The 19,404-nt window shown below is 42.8% G+C and overlaps 2 pseudogenes; one reads left to right on the top strand and one right to left on the bottom strand.

Moving 5' to 3' along the window:
* Positions 1-2,145: 2,145 nt before the first annotated feature.
* On the top strand, positions 2,146-12,215 carry LOC145525226 (uncharacterized; annotated as a pseudogene).
* A 996-nt stretch (positions 12,216-13,211) lies between these two features.
* On the bottom strand, positions 13,212-13,524 carry LOC145525441 (ATP synthase F(0) complex subunit g, mitochondrial pseudogene; annotated as a pseudogene).
* Between the last annotated feature and the right edge of the window lie 5,880 nt (positions 13,525-19,404).

Genomic DNA, 19,404 nt, shown 5'->3' on the forward strand with positions numbered 1-19,404 from the left:
ACCATTCTCGTGGTCAGAGTAAGTACTGATCACAGCCTAGATTAAGATTTTAGCAATAAGGATGGGAAAAAAAATTAAGATCAGAGAAATATTTAGGAGATAGAATTGAAACCATATTTGATATAGGGTCCTGGGATAGAGATAGGGTTTTAAGCACTGAGTCATAGGGTGAGGGAGACCATTGGCCATGGATGTGTGCAGAGTAGGTAAGATTAGGGGTGTAGTTGTGGCGCGGGGCGGGGGGAGGCAACAGACTACAACTGTTGCCCCTCCAATCTCAGCTACTTTGTGTGTTGAGCAGACTTTGAGGGGCTGAGGGGCTGGCCCCTTGAGTCACTTATTACCTTGCTTCCATCGGAAAAGTGATCTGAGTACTAAACTGACTTTCAAACACATTTTTGGAACACTGCCCATGTGCAGCTTGGGACTGGCTGTCCGGAGGGATGTGGTAGAGAATCCAGGGCTTGAAACCACTTTTTTTTTTTAGTGCCAGTATGAGTTAACTTCATAATAAGAATAAACAAACACTGTTGTGTATCTGGAGAAATTACCACTTCGCTGCATCAAATAAAATTTGTACTTTTCCACTTCCATTAAGTGGTTACTACCAATTTGCTAGTTAATAGGAAAAGAGATCAGCTTTCACAATGCTTTCTTTGCCTGCCAATAAGTCCAGAAGCTATTCATTTCTAGTAAATGATGAAAAGTATATGATGACAGGAAATCACAGCATTTGTCCTGTGAAAACAAATAGATGACGATATGGAAAATGAAAATCAGGTGTAAACAGGTTTAAAAAAAAGGGGGGGGTAACAACTTAAAGGAAATGCCTTACGTCGTCCCCTTTAGGTTAAAGAAAAAAAAGATATGTGTCATCACTGCACAAAACAGTTTCAGAAGAAGGAACTATTATTATACACAATGTTTATAGTTAAACCCATCAGTGTCCTCTGAAGATAGATCTTGACTTAATTGTGCAGTAATTTGTACTTAGGGGGCCTTACAGACCGCAAAAAGAACAGGTTCTTCTACATTCACCCATCCTCCAGGAATGCTGGCAGGGCATGTGCTTTGGGTGGAAATAAAGACAACTGGGTTCCACAAGATAATCGCTAAAATCCAGAGCTTCTCCTGACTGTTTCAGCCCTTTGCTCTCAAAGCTTATCTTCTAAGGCAAGCAGGGGCCAGACCTGAGTACAGGGCTGGTTGGTCTTGCTCGTCAGCTCCAGAGCTTAGAACCAGGAAACACCAGAAAGGCAACATCCAGAAGTCGAGGTTTAGGACTAAGAGTCCAAATGAAGTTTTAACCAAAAGGCTAAAATCGAAAGTTGGAGCGAAAGCCACACACAAGTGGCAGAGGCAGATCCCAGGACACAGGAGGTCCAGCCAGACCCATTCTGACAGGGCCTTCCAACGGGGTGCTGGGCACACTCAGACACTGGAATGGCCCCCCGGTAGACCAGAAGGAGGCTGCAAATGAAGAAAGTCCAGGCGAGAAAAGGTGCTTTGTGATGGGGGCTGGGTGGGGAAAGTGGTTTCCACTAGTAACTGACCTCTGGAGTGAGGCTTCATCATCTGAAGTCTCTGGGCGTTAAGCCTGAGAAGCCATATTTAAAGAGAACCAAACACAAAGCATAGTATAACTCAGTTCACAGGACAACACATCAATTTAGAAAAAAATTTTTAGAATATTTATTGCGCTCTAGTCACTGGACAAAACCTTGGAAATGCACATAGCGAGTCATAAAAACGTGAAAGTGTTAGTCGCCCAGTTGTGTCCGACTCTTTGCAACCCCATGGACTGTAGCCCACCAGACTCCTCTGTGCATGGAATTCTCCAGGCATTCCTGGAGAGTGTTGCCATGCCCTCCTCCAGGGGATCTTCCTAACCCAGGGATCCAACCCAGGGATCCAACCCAGGTCTCCCGCATTGCAGGCAGGTTCTTTTCCGTCTGAGCCACCAGGGAAGCCCCAGGGACCCACATGTGGATGCTATAGTGTGCCACCTTGTTCTCTATTCGTGAATGAAGGATTATTCCCTGGCTCTGGAAGTGCTGTTGGTGAAAAGCCCTCAGCGTTCAGGCCCTTAGAGGGATGGCCTGACTAAAGAGGGGTGCACCACACTCCCAGGGAAGCCCACGCTGCATGGCTGATCAAAGTGGGGCCCAGCACTCTCAGCGCAACTCGGAACAATTCAGAAGAGTCATTCCAACGGGCTGCCCGTAGGTTTGACTGAGGGCTTCACTGAAACTGCACTGCTCTTCAACTTCTCATTCTGCCCCAACTTTCTTCCTGTCCTTCCCTTCCCTTCTCTCCTACAGGAACTGATGGCAAGTTCACCAGTCAACCTATTGCATATCGATCTCCATCTCAGAGTCCGCATCCTAGGGATCCCAACCCACGGCAGCCAGTACCAGAAGTACCCACACACCTGGGATGGGGTTTTGGAGCTGGATCGCCGACACCCACTTGGAAATGAGGATTCCCATCACTGGTTAGCCCCAGCGCAGGTAATCGTGCTATTACTAAAACTAGCACCAGTAATAAAGTGGAATGTATTTTTGTAGACGGACATTTGCTAGCACTGGGTGTGAGGTATCAGGTGTTTGGAGGGAAACAGTAACTCATGGGCAGCTCTTGTTAGGCAGGAGTGATTCTTTGGAAAAAGAAAACAAAAGGCCAAGAGTGGCTGAAAGCTTACTGTGAAAGCCATACGGCCTCCTTGGTTAACAGAAAAACAAGGCACTCATTGCCTGCAGTGAAAAGCTGAGAAAGTCCAGACCAGACCCAGGACTTAATCATGAAAAGAACTAAGCGCCAAAAGAGGCAGGTCCGCTATGCCAAGATCTGGGCTCTGGTTGGGAAAGGATAGATCCCTCATGTGCAGTGAGATTCATCTGAGTTGATTGCTCCCAAATCCCCAGATTCCTCAAATCCGAGCCTGCAGAAAATACCTACCCATCAATTCAGATCGACACTCCCTCCTTCTGGAGGATAATGAAGAGATCACCCCCCAAAGACAAGTTGTGCTCTTCTCTCTTTCCCTTACCCCCTCCCAAAGAGCTGTACCCACCTAACCTCTGACTTCAAGGGTAATAATGAGATTTATTGTTGTTGTTCAGTCACTAAGTCATGTCCAACTCTTTGTGACCCCATGGAGCCCGCCAGGCTCCTCTGCCCATGGAATTCTCCAAGCAAGAATACTGGAGTGGGTAGCCATGCTCTTCTGCAGAATAACTAGGTTAAGTCACAGGTTAAGATGGGTCCATGCTGATGAGGAAGGAAAGGAATGATTACAAAGAAGCTGCAGGTCCTGGTCAGCATGGACTTTCAGGAGCCAGGAGACTGGGCTTGAGACTGAATTAAGGAGACTGATACATAAGAATGGAAAAAAGAAAAAAGCGTTTGGAGTTTTATCAGCTTGAATCAAAATATAGGGTTAACACCCTGGGAAAGACCCCAGGAGGTGTTGCAGATATGCTAATAGTCTGGCTCCTAGATGCATGGAAAAGGAGAAGCCCACACCGAGTGAGGTAAGTATGCTAAGAAGTGGAAGAAGGGATGGAAATGCTTGGTGAAATGGGTATGTTGGGGAGGATGTACTGTGTAAGGCTGGAAAACCCATTAAAGCCCTATGTTCCATGAAAGAGCCAAAGGACACATCATTAACCAAAGCACTGAGGAATGAACTGGTGGGAGAGAGTCCAGCATCACCAGCTGATGGTGGGAGATGTCATTTAATAACAGGGATTAGTAATAGCCCTGGGAATGCTAGGACCCTGAAAAACAAGAGACCAAGTGAAAGTGCTTAGCTATTAACAGGCAGGTGGATGCAGTTATTGTCATGAGTGGTAAGATTGGAGGGCAGCCAGGGAAGCCTGATCCACAGAGAATTGTGGAGATAGTTAATAGACAGTTAATTTCCCCTAGGGGAAAAATAGATGGGTGGCCAAGCTAGGTTCTGCTCAGTCTGTATAACCAAAAGAAATCAAGGATGGAAATAAAAATACCTGTCCACATAAACACTTACACACAAATGTTTATAGCAGTACTATTCAAATATGCATCAACTGGTGAATGGGTAAACAAAACTTGGTAAATCCATACAGTGGAATATTGTTTGACCATGAAAGGAATGGAGTATGAATATATGCTACAACATAGAGCGAAGCTTGAAAACATGTGGTTAAATGAGAAAAGCCAGTCATAGAAGGCCACGTATTATATGATTCATGAACTGTTCAGAATAGGCAATTACATGAATATAGAAAGTGACTGCTCAGGGCTGGGGTGGGGGTGGGGGGTTAAACAGATAAAGTGCTGATCCCTCAAGGGCCCAAGGTTTCTTTCTGAGATGGTAAAAATGCTCTAAGATTTCCTTTGGAGACGGTTGAACATATCTGTGAATACACTAAAAACCATTGAGTTGTACATTTTAAATAAGTGAATTATGTGGTATGTGGGTTATATCTCAATAAACCTATTTAAAAAGAAAAAAAGTCAAGGTTGATAAACAGGAGGTTGAAGATAGCTCAATAAAAAGTCACAATCCTTTGCCAAGTTTCTGAACCTGAACCAGTTTTCCAACTTGGAACCTACTGACTAAAAGGGGGGAGAAAAGAGGTCAGATCCCCAGGAGGAAGGACCCTGAAATACCATGGAACATGAAGAGAGTCCTCCAGCCCAAGAAACCAGTGGGTGCTCGAGTGGCTGCACACCAGGAAAAGGGAGTATTTCAAGAACCACTAGACACTGGGTCCAATTTGAAATGGATACGCAGAGACCTGAAGCAATAGAATGGATCCCCTTGCAGAGGGAGGCACATGGGGATAAAGTGAGTTGAGTTCAACTCACAGTGGGCCCACTGGCTCTGAAGACCCAGCCCCATGTCCACTTCCCTGGTTTCCAGATGGAATAGACACACTTGGCAGAAACTCACTAAGGGTGGTTGGCCTGGGAGGTAAGAGCGATCTTAGTGGGAAAGCCTAGTAGAGAACTCTAAAACTGCCCTCCCTTCACTCCCAGCCAAGATTCTAAGTCAAAAACTATTTCCTTCAGAGGAAAAAGGCAAATTAGTGAACGCTCTATGTCAGATTGTAATGAGTGATTTATTTGGACAATAAATCAGGGAAGGAAGCTGAATTTAAACTATGGTAACCTGGAAAGAACTCAAAGAAAAGATGAGATTTGAGCAAAGACTCTCAGACCCTAAGGGTCTGGTCTGAAAGAAAGAACCTGACTCCAGGGTTTTGGGTTTGAGCATCTGGAATGACGGCACTGTCATTTTCCTGAGCTATAAAGGAAGAGATGGGCTTCCCAGGTGGCGCTAGTGGTAAAGAACCACCTGCCGGTGCAGGAGACATAAGAGACCACGGTTTGATCCTTCGGTTGGGAAGATCCCCTGGAGGAGGGCATGGCAACCCACCTCAGTATTCTTGCCTGGAGAATCCCACGGTCAGAGGAGCCTGGAGGGCTATAGTTCATAGGCTCACAATGAGCTGGACAGGACTGAAGCAACTTAGCATGCAAGCATGCAAAAGAGAGAGAATGGAGTTTGGGAGAGCAGAAAGTGAAAGTGAACAGCTCAGTTGTGTCTGACTCTTTGCGACCCCATGGACTAGGCAGTCCATGGCGTTCTACAGGCCAGAATACTGGAGTGGGTAGCCTTTCCCTTCTCCAGGGAATCTTCCCCACCCAGGGATTGAACCCAGGTCTCTGGCATTTCAGGCGGATTCTTTACCTGCTACACTGCAAGGGAAACTTGGGAGAGCAGAGAGGTGGACAAGTCTGTAGTTCAAGAGGGAGTTCTGGGCTGGGGATAGGAAGTTAGCAGATGTAAGCGTATCCCGGCAGGTGGGTTTTAAAGCCATGAGACTGAAAGTTATCAACAAGAGATCGATCATATGTCCGACTCTCAATTTTCTCGAGAAAGAGAAGCCAGTGAAGTAGGAGAAAAATCAGAAAACTTGCAACGTCTGGAAACAAACAAGTAGAGAAAGTCTTTCAAAGAGCTGAGTCTGATTAATTGTGTTAAACTACGCTTATGAATCAATGAAGATGAGCCCTGGGAACCGTTCTCTAGATTTAGCAATGCAGGGGTTCTTGGTAACCTTCACAAAAGCAGTTTTGAGGTCAAAAGCATAATTGGAATAGATTCAAGAAAGAATGGAAAGAGCAGATTTTAGTGACAATGAACATGAACAACTCTTGAAGTAGTTATTCATTAAAGAGAAATGGGGCTCTAACAAGGGGAGAAGTGAGTCAACAGTTTTTCATAGTGCCAGAAATAATATGTTTATGATGAGAATGGTCTGCTAAAGTGGGGCAAGTTGATGATGTAGAAGAGAAACAGAAAGTTGATCGAGCAATGTCCCTGAGTGGCTGAGAGGATGTGATCTAGTGCATAAGTGGAAATTGTGGCCTTCGATTGGCATTGCCCTTTGAGGGAAGTTTGGCCATTAAAATGCAGGGGCAGGTAGAGCATATGGACCCAAACTCAGGCATGTGTGTAGCTGCAACAAGAGAATTAAAATTCTCTTCTGATCACTTCGCAAATAGTTGGACGTGACTGAGCACTTTGACTTTCTTTTCTTTCTAATCACTTCAATTTGTTCAGTGAAACAGGGAAAATGGTTATCAGCTGAGAGTTTGTAGCTGCCTAGGTTTTACTCTCAGTTTGGATAGGGAACCACTGAAGTACTCTGAGCTGGGAAATAATGTGATCAGACATGAGCTAGTGATTCATAACAAGTAAAGGTGGTGAGACAGGAACAATCCAGACCAAGGATGGTGAACTGTATTGATTCTGGCAGTGGGAAGGCAAGGATGAGGTGGAGAGACTTACGGGGTAAAGTTAACAGACAAGGTTAGGTTTTCTAGAGTCGCTGCTCCCTCCACCTCCTTATCCTTCTTTACTTTTCCGAATAGCACTTATTGTTATCCGACAGTATACTCTGTTCTTGTTTGTAGATTGGCTGTGTCCCTCTGTAGAATAAGATAGAAATGTGAGTCATGTTAGGACAGAGACTTTGTCTTATTCACTGTTCTGCCTTCTGTTCTGGCCACTAGAAACAGTGACTGGCATTAATTGGAGCCTTAACAAGTATAATTGGAAAGAAGGATTGGATGTGAAGGACAAGGTACAGGAAAGGGTTTAGGATAAGTTCAGAGTTCTGGTTTGGGTCACTGGGAAAACAGTGGTGGGGAAATACTTGGACAAATGCTGAAAGTCCATTAGACCTTGAAATTAGGATTTGGAGCAACCGAAGCTCTGCAGCTTTGATGTATACAGCCAGCTTCTCTTTTGACTACTCCATATACTTCTAGAGAACTTTCAGTTCTCTTGCTTGCCTGTTACTATAGTACTACTTAGACTGTAATACTTAGTAGCATCATCTAATGATAATGGCTAAGAAGGATGTTATGTCCTAGGCATTCTTGTAATTATATGCATTAACTCAATTAACCCTTAAAAAATGAGATAGGTATAATTTTTAAAAAATCTTTTTTGATATTTTACTTGAAATTCCAAATTTGGAAATGTCTGTCTGTCCCATACAAGGAATTGGACAATTTTGCGATGCAGGAGACCAGGGTTTGATCCCTGGGTTGGGAAGTTCCTCTGGAGAAGGGAACGGCAATCCACTCCAGTATTCTTGCCTGGAGAATTCCATGGACAGAGAAGCCTGACGGGCTACAGTCCGTGGGGTCGCAAAGAGTTGGACACAACTGAGCGACTAACACACACACACGTTTATAAAAAAAATTTTGGTTGCACCTTGCGGCGTGAGGGATCTTAGTTCCCCGACCCAGGGACTGAACCCACAACCCCTGTATTGAAAGCATGGAAACTTAACCCCTGGAGCCCTGGTGATAGGCATAATTTTTTATTTTCTTACTTTGCAAATGAGAAAACAGAGGCCCAGAAGTTGAATGGTAGAAACATAGTTTAAGCCTAGACAGTTTGGTTCTAGAATCCATGCTCTTAAATCTCAGTGCTGTACTGTTAACTCTTTAGACTGCTGCTGAATGACTCCCAATCTCTAAAGCAGATATATTAGCTTTTGTTAACAAATATCCCCCAAAAGTGGCCTAAAATAATAAATGCTTGTTATCTCAAACAGTTTCTGTGGATCAGGAATCTGACAGTGGCTTGGCTGTGTGAGCCTGCCTCAGGGCCTCTCATGAAGTGGCAGTCAGGATGGAATCAGGGGCTACCGTCATCCGAAGGCTTGACCGGGGCTGGAGGATTGCCTTCTAAGGCAGCTCGTTGCCATGCTGCCAGGTGGATGCTGGTTGTTGGCAGGTGGGCGCAGTTCCTCACCACGTGGAGCTCTCCAGACAACTGCCTGTGTGTCCTCAAAGCAGGGCAACTCTCTTTCCCAAGTTGAGTGATCCAAGAAGAAACAAAGTCACAGTATCTTTTTAGTACTTGGCCTTGGAAGACTCACACCACCATTTCTGCTAAACCCTGCTGGTTATATGGATCAGCATGGGAAGGAACTGCATAGGGCATGAATAGTGGAGGTAAGAACTGTTTGGGGCCATCTGGGAGGCTGGCGACTGCAGCATATGCTGTTCCAAGACCAGAGCCTATCTGAATTTCCACAGATAGAGCACTGCATGTTCAACTCTTTATCTTTTTTCAAACTTATTTCTTCTTCTGCATTCAGTAAATTACTTCCAGTCACCAAATCTAGGAATCGTAAAACACCCTAACCTCTAACTTCTCTCTCTTACTCTCTCCTCAGTCAATTTCAAATCACTTGCTAAGTTTTGTCAAGTCTATTATTTTTATGTCTTGAAATTTGAGTGACATTCTGAAACTCATATATGCTGTGAACTGAAATGTGTCCTCTCCCAAATTCATCTGTTCAGGCACTAATCTTCCCAATGTGACTGAATTTGGAGATAGGAACTGCAAGGAATAATTCAGGTTAAATGAGGTTCTAAGGATAGGGGCCTTATCCGATAAAATTAGTAAACTGATAAGAGGCACCAGTGGAGAAGGAAATGGCAACCCACTCCAGTATTCTTGCTTGGAGAATTCCGTGGACAGACGAGCCTGGTGGGCTGCTGTCAATGGGGTTGCACAGAGTCGGACATGACTGAAGCGACTTAGCATGCATGCATGCATTGGAGAAGGAAATGGCAACCCACTCCAGCATTCTTGCCTGGAGAATCCCAGGGATGGGGGTGCCTGGTGGGCTGCCATCTATGGGGTCGCACAGAGTCGGACACGACTGAAGCGACTTAGCAGCAGCAGCAGCAAGAGGCACCAGAGAGTTTGCTCTTTCCACCAGGTGAGGACATGGCAAAAAGACAGCTATCTGTGAGCTGGAAACAGTGCTCTCATCAGAAACCAAACAGGTTGGATCTTGAGCTCAAATTTCTGGCCTCCGTAACTGTGAGAAGATAATTCTGTTGTTTACACAGCCTATGTCATGGCATTTTGTTATGGCAGCCTGAGTAGACTAATACAATATGAAAACAAAAAATCTTGGTTTGTGATTGTTACTGTGATATTTTTATTCCGGGTATAAGCAACTCTAGTTATACCTCTTTCTAGGTCCATTCTGTGACACTTTCTCTGAACTTCCTAGTAGGAAGGACTCTTCTCTGAATTCATGTGGTTCTTTGTTAGTATTTCTCTTGTGGCATACCTAGTTAAAATAGTTTTTTGTGTGAAAGTGAGTTATCTCTAAGTCACGGTGTCTTTAAGGGGATGGAATATTTTTTATTTATCCTTGATATTGCTGTTGAAATGAAGAAGCCATCAAAACAAAAAGCTGAATATTTTTGGCTTGCTAAGCAAGAGAGAGCTGTGCAGTGTCTCTCTAAACAAAGTAGAAAGATAGAATTAATTTTTTTTTTTTGCTTTATTGAGGTTTGATTGACAAATTAAAAACGGTATATATTTAAGGTGTACCTCTGATTTTTTGACATACATATACATGTGAATGTGAAATCATCCACAATCAAGTAATTAACATAACCATCATCTCACATAGTTACCATTTCAAAATTTTTTAGAGTTACTCTTATATAAAGTTTTGGGAAACGGGAACTTCAAGGATCGGCAGACTTTCAGAAGTGGAGTATATGGGGATTGGCTGACCTTCAGCTATGAAAGTGTGGTTACTAGGGGGAGCCTATACCTGACTGCTGGCTTTCAGAAGTACGGATTTGATGTTGCCGTCGGTTAATCAGCATAAATTTAAAACTGATCTGGTAGGTTTCCCCAGTGGCTCGGTGGTAAAGAGTCCACTTGCTAATGAAGAAGATCCAGGTTTGATCCCTGATCCGGGAAGATCCCACATGCCGTGGGGCAACTAAGCCCATGTGCCACAACTACTGAGCCTGTGCTCTAGAGCCCAGGACCACAACTACCGAGCCCCCAGGCAGCAACTACCGAAGCCCATGAACCCTAGAGCCGTGCTCTGTAACAAGAGAAGCCACTGCAACGAGAAGCCCACCCACCACAACTAGAGGGTAGCACCCACTTGCCACAACTAGAGAAAAGTCCCCGTAGCAAGGAAGATGCAGCAAAGCCAAAAATAATAAATAAATGAATAAATAAAATTAAATGTTAAAAAAGAAAAATGGATCTGGCAATTCCTTGTACTATATCTGAAGAATCATTGGGCCTTTCCTTGAAGTCCTTTATTCCCAGTACCTAATTTGGTGTCTTATTCAGTTAGTATAAGTTGAGTGAATAAATTAATGACATTATTTTTTTCTCCCATCCATTTTTTTTCTCTCTTGGCTGCATCTTGCTGCTTGTGAGACCTTAATTTCCCAACCAGGGAATGAATCTGAGCCCTCCACAGTGAAAGCGTGGAGTCCTAACAACTAGACCACCAGGAAGTTCTTTCTCCCACTCAGATTTTAAGTCCACAAGAAACAGTATGCTCCAAAAGTCCATAAAAACAATACCTTAAAAAGACAAAGACAAAAGCTTTAAACCTGTGTGACTGTCCAGTAATAAAGAAAACTATGATTCATTCAGTCACTAGATTATGGTGTGCCCTTTGCTCCTTATCAAGACCATATCACAATATGGAAACATTTTTTATGTAATAGGAAGTGAAAGAAAATGATACAAAAATACATAAGAAAGCAAAAATCATACAAATAAAAAATTAAGAAAAAACACCAGAATACTCATCATGGTTTAGACAGGTGAAGTTATGATTTTTTCTTCTTTTTTTTATTCTCTAAGTGTCAATATTACTAATGTGTCAGTATTACTAATTATAATTATTTTTAAACATTTTAAGGTTATACTCACTCTTTTCTCCTTTATCTATCTCCCTTGACTTCCCTGGTGGCTCAGAGGTTAAAGCGTGTGCCTCCAATGCAGGAGACCCGGATTCGATCCCTGGGTTGGGAAGATCCTCTGGAGAAGGCAATGGCACCCCACTCCAGTATTCTTGCCTGAAGAATCCCATGCGGAGGAGCCTGGTAGGCTACAGTCCATGGGGTCGCAAAGAATCGGACATGACTGAGCGACTTCACTTTCACTTTCCATCTCCCTTAAATCTAAAACAGTAGGGTTGGAAAGGACTTCACACTTTTACTTCTAACAAAGCTGATTTCATCACTGCCATGCAGGATAGCTCCTCAAGTCTCTGATACAGGAACAGAGAAAGCAGATGTAGACAGGAAAAAAAAAAAATTAAAGGAAAACTTTGCCAGGCATAAATTCAGCTTCCCCTCAGTATACTAGGGAAGACAAAAAATAATCATTTCCTGCTCTTTTTCCAAGGACCCGCCAACAGGGGCCGCATTTGCACCAAAAGGCGGCCCGGGTCTCTGAGAAGTACCACACGCGCCTGGGCGGCGACTTCCACACCAACAAGCGGGTGTGCGCGGAGACCGCCATTATTCCCAGCTCTGCAACAAGATGGCCGGCTACGTCACACATCTGATGAAGCGGACTCAAAGAGGCCCGGGGAGAGTCAAGCTGCAGGAGAAGGAGAGACAGAGACAATCACGTGCCTGACATCTCAGCCCTGGATCAGGAAATCATTGAAGTAGATCCTGACACGAAGGAAATGCTGAAGCTCTTGGACTCGGGCTGTCTGTCCAACCTTCAGGTCACTCAGCCTGCAGTCCGGATGAATTTCAAAACACTGCGTGGAGCCGTTTGAGTCTTTTCTGCTGTGCTGTGGTATTTTCAATAAACCTTGGACAACAACAACAACAAATAATCATTTCCTGTTAGCCGTTTGAGTCTTTTCTGCTGTGCTGTGGTATTTTCAATAAACCTTGGACAACAACAACAACAAATAATCATTTCCTGTTAGTCCTCAACTTAAATTCACATCTACTCAAACCTGATATTTGTCTCACTGTCCCTCCTGTTCACCTCAATGGCACTCAGACCTGAACTGATGCAGGCCTGGCATAAATTAAGAAGGAAAAGGCTACCCGCTCCGGTATTCTGGCCTGGAGAATTACATGGACTGTATAGTCCATGCGGTTCCAAAGAGTCGGACATGAGAGTTTCACTTCACTTCCACTCACTCTCTCATACTCCCCAGACTTGGAAAGAGTTACTCAGACCTACTACTCAATCGCCCAGTCACAGCTGAGCGACCATATTATCATCTGAGTTTCTTGTCTACTTGCCCCTCTTCTCCACAGCTTGGATCCTATGTCCTGAACAAGCCCTGGAAGCTCTCTTTCTTTCCCAACCACGTGGTGTCCAACAGGTCAGAAGGACACCTCGACTTTTAGCTATAATTATAGCCACTCTCTGTGGTGCTAATCCGAAGTAAGTACACAAAATTTTATTTAACAGAGAAAAAAATACTACTTAAAAATGCCATTTAGTAGGCAAAATATATTTTAAAAATGAAGACCGTAAGAGAGGCATTAGGAAGTGGATTCTTTTGGTGAATTAGAATTTAGAATATACTAATATTTAGTATATTTATTTAGTAAGAATTTAGAATATACTAATATTCAACAAAGAATGCTAGACACCTTAAATCCTTTTGGAAACAAGGAAAATGAACAAACACAGGAGATGCTGGCTCCAAAAATGATCACCTAAGGTGGACACTAAAAGGAACCAAAATGTCAAAGTTTGATTGCATTTTTTTTCTGACACATTGTCTTATTTTTTCAAATAGCAGTCTGCTCACACATGGTCCAAGAACACTTGAATAATAAAGCAAATAAAATCACATGTTAAAAATTAGTCTTCAAACATCATAGCCAATGATGCCACAGTTGCCTATGATCTCGCCAACATAAAACCACATCCACACCTCAGTGGATACCAAACCATTTAGTAGAGCTTCCTTAACTGTGAGCTGTTTGAAGCTACTGGTTTTAGCACTGTTGATAATGTTTTTCAAGCTCTGAATTGCTGTAGGGATCTCAGCAGGGGTTGGAGGAACCAGCTCAACCTTGGCATAGTACCAAAACGTAGCCAATCGAGGCTTCAAGTAAGTCACAGCAGCGTTGACCAGCGCCAGGGGCCTTCTCTGCGAGGTTACGGACAAACTGGGCCATGGTTCTAGGACAGAGAGCCCGTTGCCCTGACTGGCCAGCTGAATCTCACCCATCTGTTGATTGCATTTTATTTTGAAAAACATAATTAAATTATAAAGTAAGTATATTTTATCTTCATTTATAACCCCCAAAAATCAAGAATTTTCTGTTTTATTGGCATCACTTTCTGATATCCTTCATCATTGTGTTTGACTTTTACAGACTGATCATTTTTAAAAAAAAAGTGAATGGGCTTCACTATTTTCCCCTAAAGACCTCTATTAAATATTTTGCTGATTAATTCTCTTCTAAAGCACTTACTTTGTCAACATCCTTGTTGATTTTGTCCTTTGGCTTTTAGATACTAAATCTTGTTTGTCAAAGGCTTTGCCATCTCCAGCATTACTTTCATCAACTTTATGTAACCCTGTTTGACAAGATTTGCAGTTTCACTTAGAAATCAATTTTCAGTGACAAAGACTGGTTGACAGGTACAGATATAGACCCAGAGAGTGTCTGAGGAGAAGTGTTCACTAGATTATAATTTCATGCTATGTTTTAAATGCAAGGATTTGATATTGACTGCTCTGATGACCTGGACCCTCCTAGAGCCAGAAGGAAACATCCAGCATTTAGTCACGCTCTCATAACAGCAGAATCACTGCCGATGGTGACTGCAGCCATGAAATTAAAAGATGCTTTGCTCCTTGGAAGAAAAGCTATGACAAACCTAGATAGCATATTAAAAAGCAGAGACATTACTTTGCCAATAAAGATCTGTATAGTCAAAGCTATGGTTTTCCAGTAGTCATGTATGGATGTGAGAGTTGGACTGTGAAGAAAGCTGAGCGCCGAAGAATTGATGCTTTAGAACTGTGGTGTTGGAGAAGACTCTTGAGAGTCCCTTGGACTGCAAGGAGATCCAACCAGTCCGTCCTAAAGGATACCAGTCCTGAATGTTCATTGGAAGGACTGATGCTGAAGCTGAAACTCCAATACTTTGGCCACCCAATGGGAAGAACTGATTCATTAGAAAAGCCCCTGATGCTGGGAAATATTGAAGGCGGGAGGAGAAGGGGACGACAGAGGATGAGATGGTTGGATGGCATCACTGACTCAATGGACAAGAGTTTGAGCAAGTTCTGGGAGATAGTGAAGGACAAGAGGAGCCTGGTGTGCTGCAGTCCATGGGGTCACAAAGAGTCGGACATGACTGAGTGACTGAACAACAACAACAGAGAATGGAAGAAACAATCTTAGATTACAGAACAAATTGGGAGCAGCTCAAGGCTGAATGCCAGACCTGCACTGTGTCCCATAAAATCAACTAGAAAGATTAAAAAATAAAAAGGAGTTGATGTTGACAAGACTCACTCTCTCACAATTCCCCTTCTTGGGGGATCTCTCAGAAGAAGCCAAACAACTCCTCCCCAAACCCACTAAGTCACCCTCCCCATGCAAGTGGGGAACAGCACCTGAAGTTGGCATAGAGCAATCTGACATTAAATCACAGTACAGTGGGTTTAAACAAGGATGGCAGCATGGTGATTAGCTAATCCTGTAAACTGTTGTTTCAAAAGCAATGTTCAGGGGCGAATCATTGAAATAAAAACATAACCAACTCACATATCACCTAGTGGGAAACAAAGGGAGCAGAATAACCCCTCTAACTTGTTCAGGGCTTCTAATCCCCCAAGCCAGCCTGCAAGCCTGAACCTGAAGCTTCCACCCTGCCCAACTCCACCTTATTTGGCTTTGTCTTCAGAACATCTTTAGGGAGGGGTTGATCTTATGCAAGACTGATAACACTGTTCACTGCTTCCTTCCTTGCTTCTTGATCCCAGCAGCCAAGTATGTGGAGGTGAGGGAGAAAGCAAGTTTACCAGGAGGCAGTTGAGTAATGAAGATAAAAAATTTAATTTTTTCTCCAATTGAATAATAAAACTTGCCTTGAAACCAAGCCTCATTTGTAGAGGGAATATTAAAGCTCAACTCAATCCACTTGTAGAGAAAGAACAAATCGTTCTAGTTAGTTGTTTCTGAGAACTCAGGATTACCTGACCTGAAAAATTTTGCATAGTTTTTTTAAGACTCCAGAAGAATTCTTCATTTGACCTTCAAGTGTTGCTGTTAATGATGAGGAACGTGTAAGTTAAATTGTACCTGTCATCTATGTGATCTCTACTCAGAGGGCTTTTTCTAAAATCCAAGGCAGATCATGTAACTCTCTTGCTTAAAATACTTCAATGGTTTCCCTTTCCTTCAAGAGAAAACTCTAGCCACTAAAATTTTAAAATTTGGGGGTTCTTTCATGGTCTGGCCCTGCAATTTTTTTCACCTTTGAAGTTGACTTCTCTCTGTCCTTGCTTTCCTCCTGTCAACTACAAATTGGCATTTACCAAGAGCATTGACTGAACAACAAAGGCGTTTGCCATCTGCCTCGATAGAGATTGAACCCCATGCTGCTATAGCTATTGACCTTCAACAACCCCTGAGGGTGTTCAGGGTGGAGTGAGGCACTCTGTGCTCCAGGGAATCTGGTGGGACAGGTCTTTAGATAGTTGGATGTTTTTAGGAACAGATTTTATCATCTCAATCCTTGCATCTCCTCATATGTAGAGAAGCAGTAAATCCCTTCATGGTGATATTAGATCCTCATGACTAACAAAAAACCTTTTGTAAAATGAGTGCTTCGTGGTATTGAACTCCCCTTTCACCAAAACCTTATGTGTAGACTTTCCCCCACTGCCACTTTGGAGCAGTCTCTCAGAGCTATCTGAGATGTTGCCTTCTGGGCTGCAGTCCTCATTTTGCCCCAAATAAAACTTAACTTGCAACTCTCAAGTTGTACATCTTTTTTTAAGTTGACAGTTATGGCGACCATGAAGGGACCCAGAGTGGACTTCCTTCCTTCGACTGGATTCTACGAGGAACTGGAGCTTTGGTAGCAGCAGTGGCCCCTTGCGCCCATCCACCTCCTCCGGGAGTGCAGACAAATTTGGGTAAGTCTCTCCTGGTTCTTGAATCTCCTGTATCGGTTGAGTTTCTGAGTTTTATTTGGCAGTGGAGCAGGTTACCTTCCCCCTCCCAGGAGGAATGATGCTGGTGGAGGGGGCATGGGTGAAACATCCGGGGCACACCCACTTATGGTCTAGACACTGAGTGGGGCTCGGTTGAAAGACACCACGAAATTCCCACCCAGTCAAAAGATACTGCATGGGGGGCTGGCTGAAAGATGCCAGGGGAATTACCCACCCAGTGGAAAGGAACAGGGTAGGGGGGTTCGATTGGGAAAAAAATCAAGGAATACCTGGGGCTCAGCTGAAAGATGCCAAGGTCGCTCTGTTGTAGGGGACTGAATGGTCTTGGCTGAGTGGTTAAGTAAGAGGCTGATCTGACACATTTCCTCAATTTGACTGCCATTATAGAATTCGTCAGGATAAAAGTGAGGAAAATATATGAGAGCTTTGCTCTGAAGGAAAGGGACAAGACTCCTCCCAGCTGATTTCAGTTTTCTCAGGTGACTGAGAAATTTACGGGAGTGGTGGAGGCCTAGCCCTCATACCGTGCAGTGGTCCCATAGGGAAACCCAGTCATTAATTAAAATACTGGCTTGTCCAAGGGTCGCACATAAGAACTGACCATTCAGCCACCTGAGCAGCCATGGTGGTAGATTGCTGGAAGCAGAATCCGAGGCACATAAGGTGAGCTGAAATGACTCTGGAGTGACTCCTGGAGGAGTTAAGCTCACAAGCAGCACATGGGCCCACTACACACGTTCACTGGTGATTTTTATTCCTGGCAAATTCAGCTTAAAATGGGAAACAGAATCTCTCAAAAACAGAAACAAAGGGGTGTCAGAAAGCCAGCCTCTGACTAACACTCCAGCTGGATTCATGTACAATACATACGGGGCTCATACTTGCAAGTACCTGGTTAATTGGAGAAATTATACTAAAAGGGATCTCAACCTAAAATGGCCAAATTAGAGTACTTTTGATATTCCAAAATTGATATTACTGCCCGCACAATTAGGAAAGACCATCCATGCTTACTTTGACTGGCATCTAGAAGCTTCTAAAACAGGAAATGATAGAGTAACTTCTTTGCTGGAAACCAGGAAGAAATTGCTCGAAACTATATCAGAACTAAAAAAGGCTGCTAGCACTGACTTTGCCAGGTCACAGGTCTAGTGGAACTGGGAAGTCGTGTTTGGCGTTTATGCCATTTGGCTTTCTGGGCATCATTTTACCACCTTTTGGGGGCACTCTTGTTACTTGGCTTTTGATTTCTGGGCATCTCTTTGCCGTTTGTTTCATTTGGAGTGTGACCCCTGGCTGGTGAAGTTCTGGTTTGGTTTTGTTGGTTTGGTTTGAGCGCACAGACATCTTGTACAAACTGCTCGATTTAATATGGGAATTGCTCACTCTAAGGTTCCACACTCCACCTGAGAACCCCTTGGGGAAAACAAATTGTTTTTTTGGACTGGTCAATATAGCTATGATTCAATGACAAGAAAAATGGCCTAAAAATTTAGATCTTTATTGACATATGATAGGAAAATGGGCTGACATCCCCTTATGTCCAGGAATTCCTCCTGTAATCAACAGCCTGGGGCTAATCAAAGCAAGACATCTACTTCCCCAGAGGGACAATCCCTGCTGGGACCAATCTGCCCTTGTTATCAGGGCCAGCTTGAGCGGGAACTGGTTTAAATTTTGGCTATAAAACTCTGGTCACAGAAAAATACAATTTTTTTGACAATGTGGTCACAATAATCCTTAGATTCCAGAGGAAGCTTGAAGAAAAAAATTATCCCTTTAAGAATGCTTGCCCTGAGGAAATAACTCCTCCTATACCTTTAGACTAGAGCTCTCTGGATCACATATCTAGACCATCTCTAATTCCTGAAACCAAAAGGAAAAAAAAGGGGGGAGGGGGACAAAACCTTTTAAAATCTTATTCCAATGATTTTATATTCATGACTAAGTTTGGAAAATAAAGTTATAGGATCTCTTGGTCTATTTGGATATATGTATGTCTCAGTGTGTGTTTTGTTTTTTTGGATAATATTGCTGATTGCTGAGATCAGCTTGTAAATGAGCTCTAATCTAATTGGCCTTAAAAAAAGAAAGTACACACTTACAAATCAAATAATTCTAAATACAAGAGAAATTAACCTAAATGAATTTCAGGTTCACGTGAACTGGGAAATATTCAGTATTAAATACCTGATATTAATGTTTGTTTGTTGATCTAACTAATGTAGACATGTCTAAGAGTAATTAAGCAGAATATTTTCATCATACCTAGTTTTAATATAAGTTAAATATTATTATATCTTTTACAAGTTTGTCAGCAAGGAAATTACCTCGAGTGAAGAAATTTCTAAAAATATAAATGAGATATGAGCCTTTAGATAGACTCTATTAAAAATAATTATGCTTTTTAGGAATATGTGTCTAAAATAGTCTCTTCAGATTGGGGTAACTTGAACTTCTAAGTGTTGTGCTAAACTAAGAGTTGGAAGTCTATTGAATAGCTAAGTCATTTCCAAACAAAATAAGATTTTGAAACATTTACTACTAAACACTAATTTCCTCTTACAGAGAAATTCAAGAGATTTGGGATTAAAAATAAATGATGTTTGATGCCATCCTAAAATGTTCTCCCTAAGAAAGCAAGGTTCTAGAAATTATCACTGGTATTTATGCTCACCGATCTATCAAGTGCTAATATAAAAGTCAGTTCTTGGTTGCTTAAGGAAAGTAGGAAGTGTGTTTTCAGTAAAGAAGGTATGAGGAATGGAATTGCATTTTGTGAAAGGAGAAGGAAGTAAGCCTGACTTACAGGTGACTTTTTAGGATGGAAGAACACAGTAATGGGTACAGAAAGTGATAC

Source organism: Giraffa tippelskirchi, chromosome 11, assembly GCF_054371585.1.
Source record: "Giraffa tippelskirchi isolate mGirTip1 chromosome 11, T2T-mGirTip1v1.2.pri, whole genome shotgun sequence".
In the NCBI taxonomy this organism is placed as follows: Eukaryota; Metazoa; Chordata; class Mammalia; order Artiodactyla; family Giraffidae; genus Giraffa; species Giraffa tippelskirchi.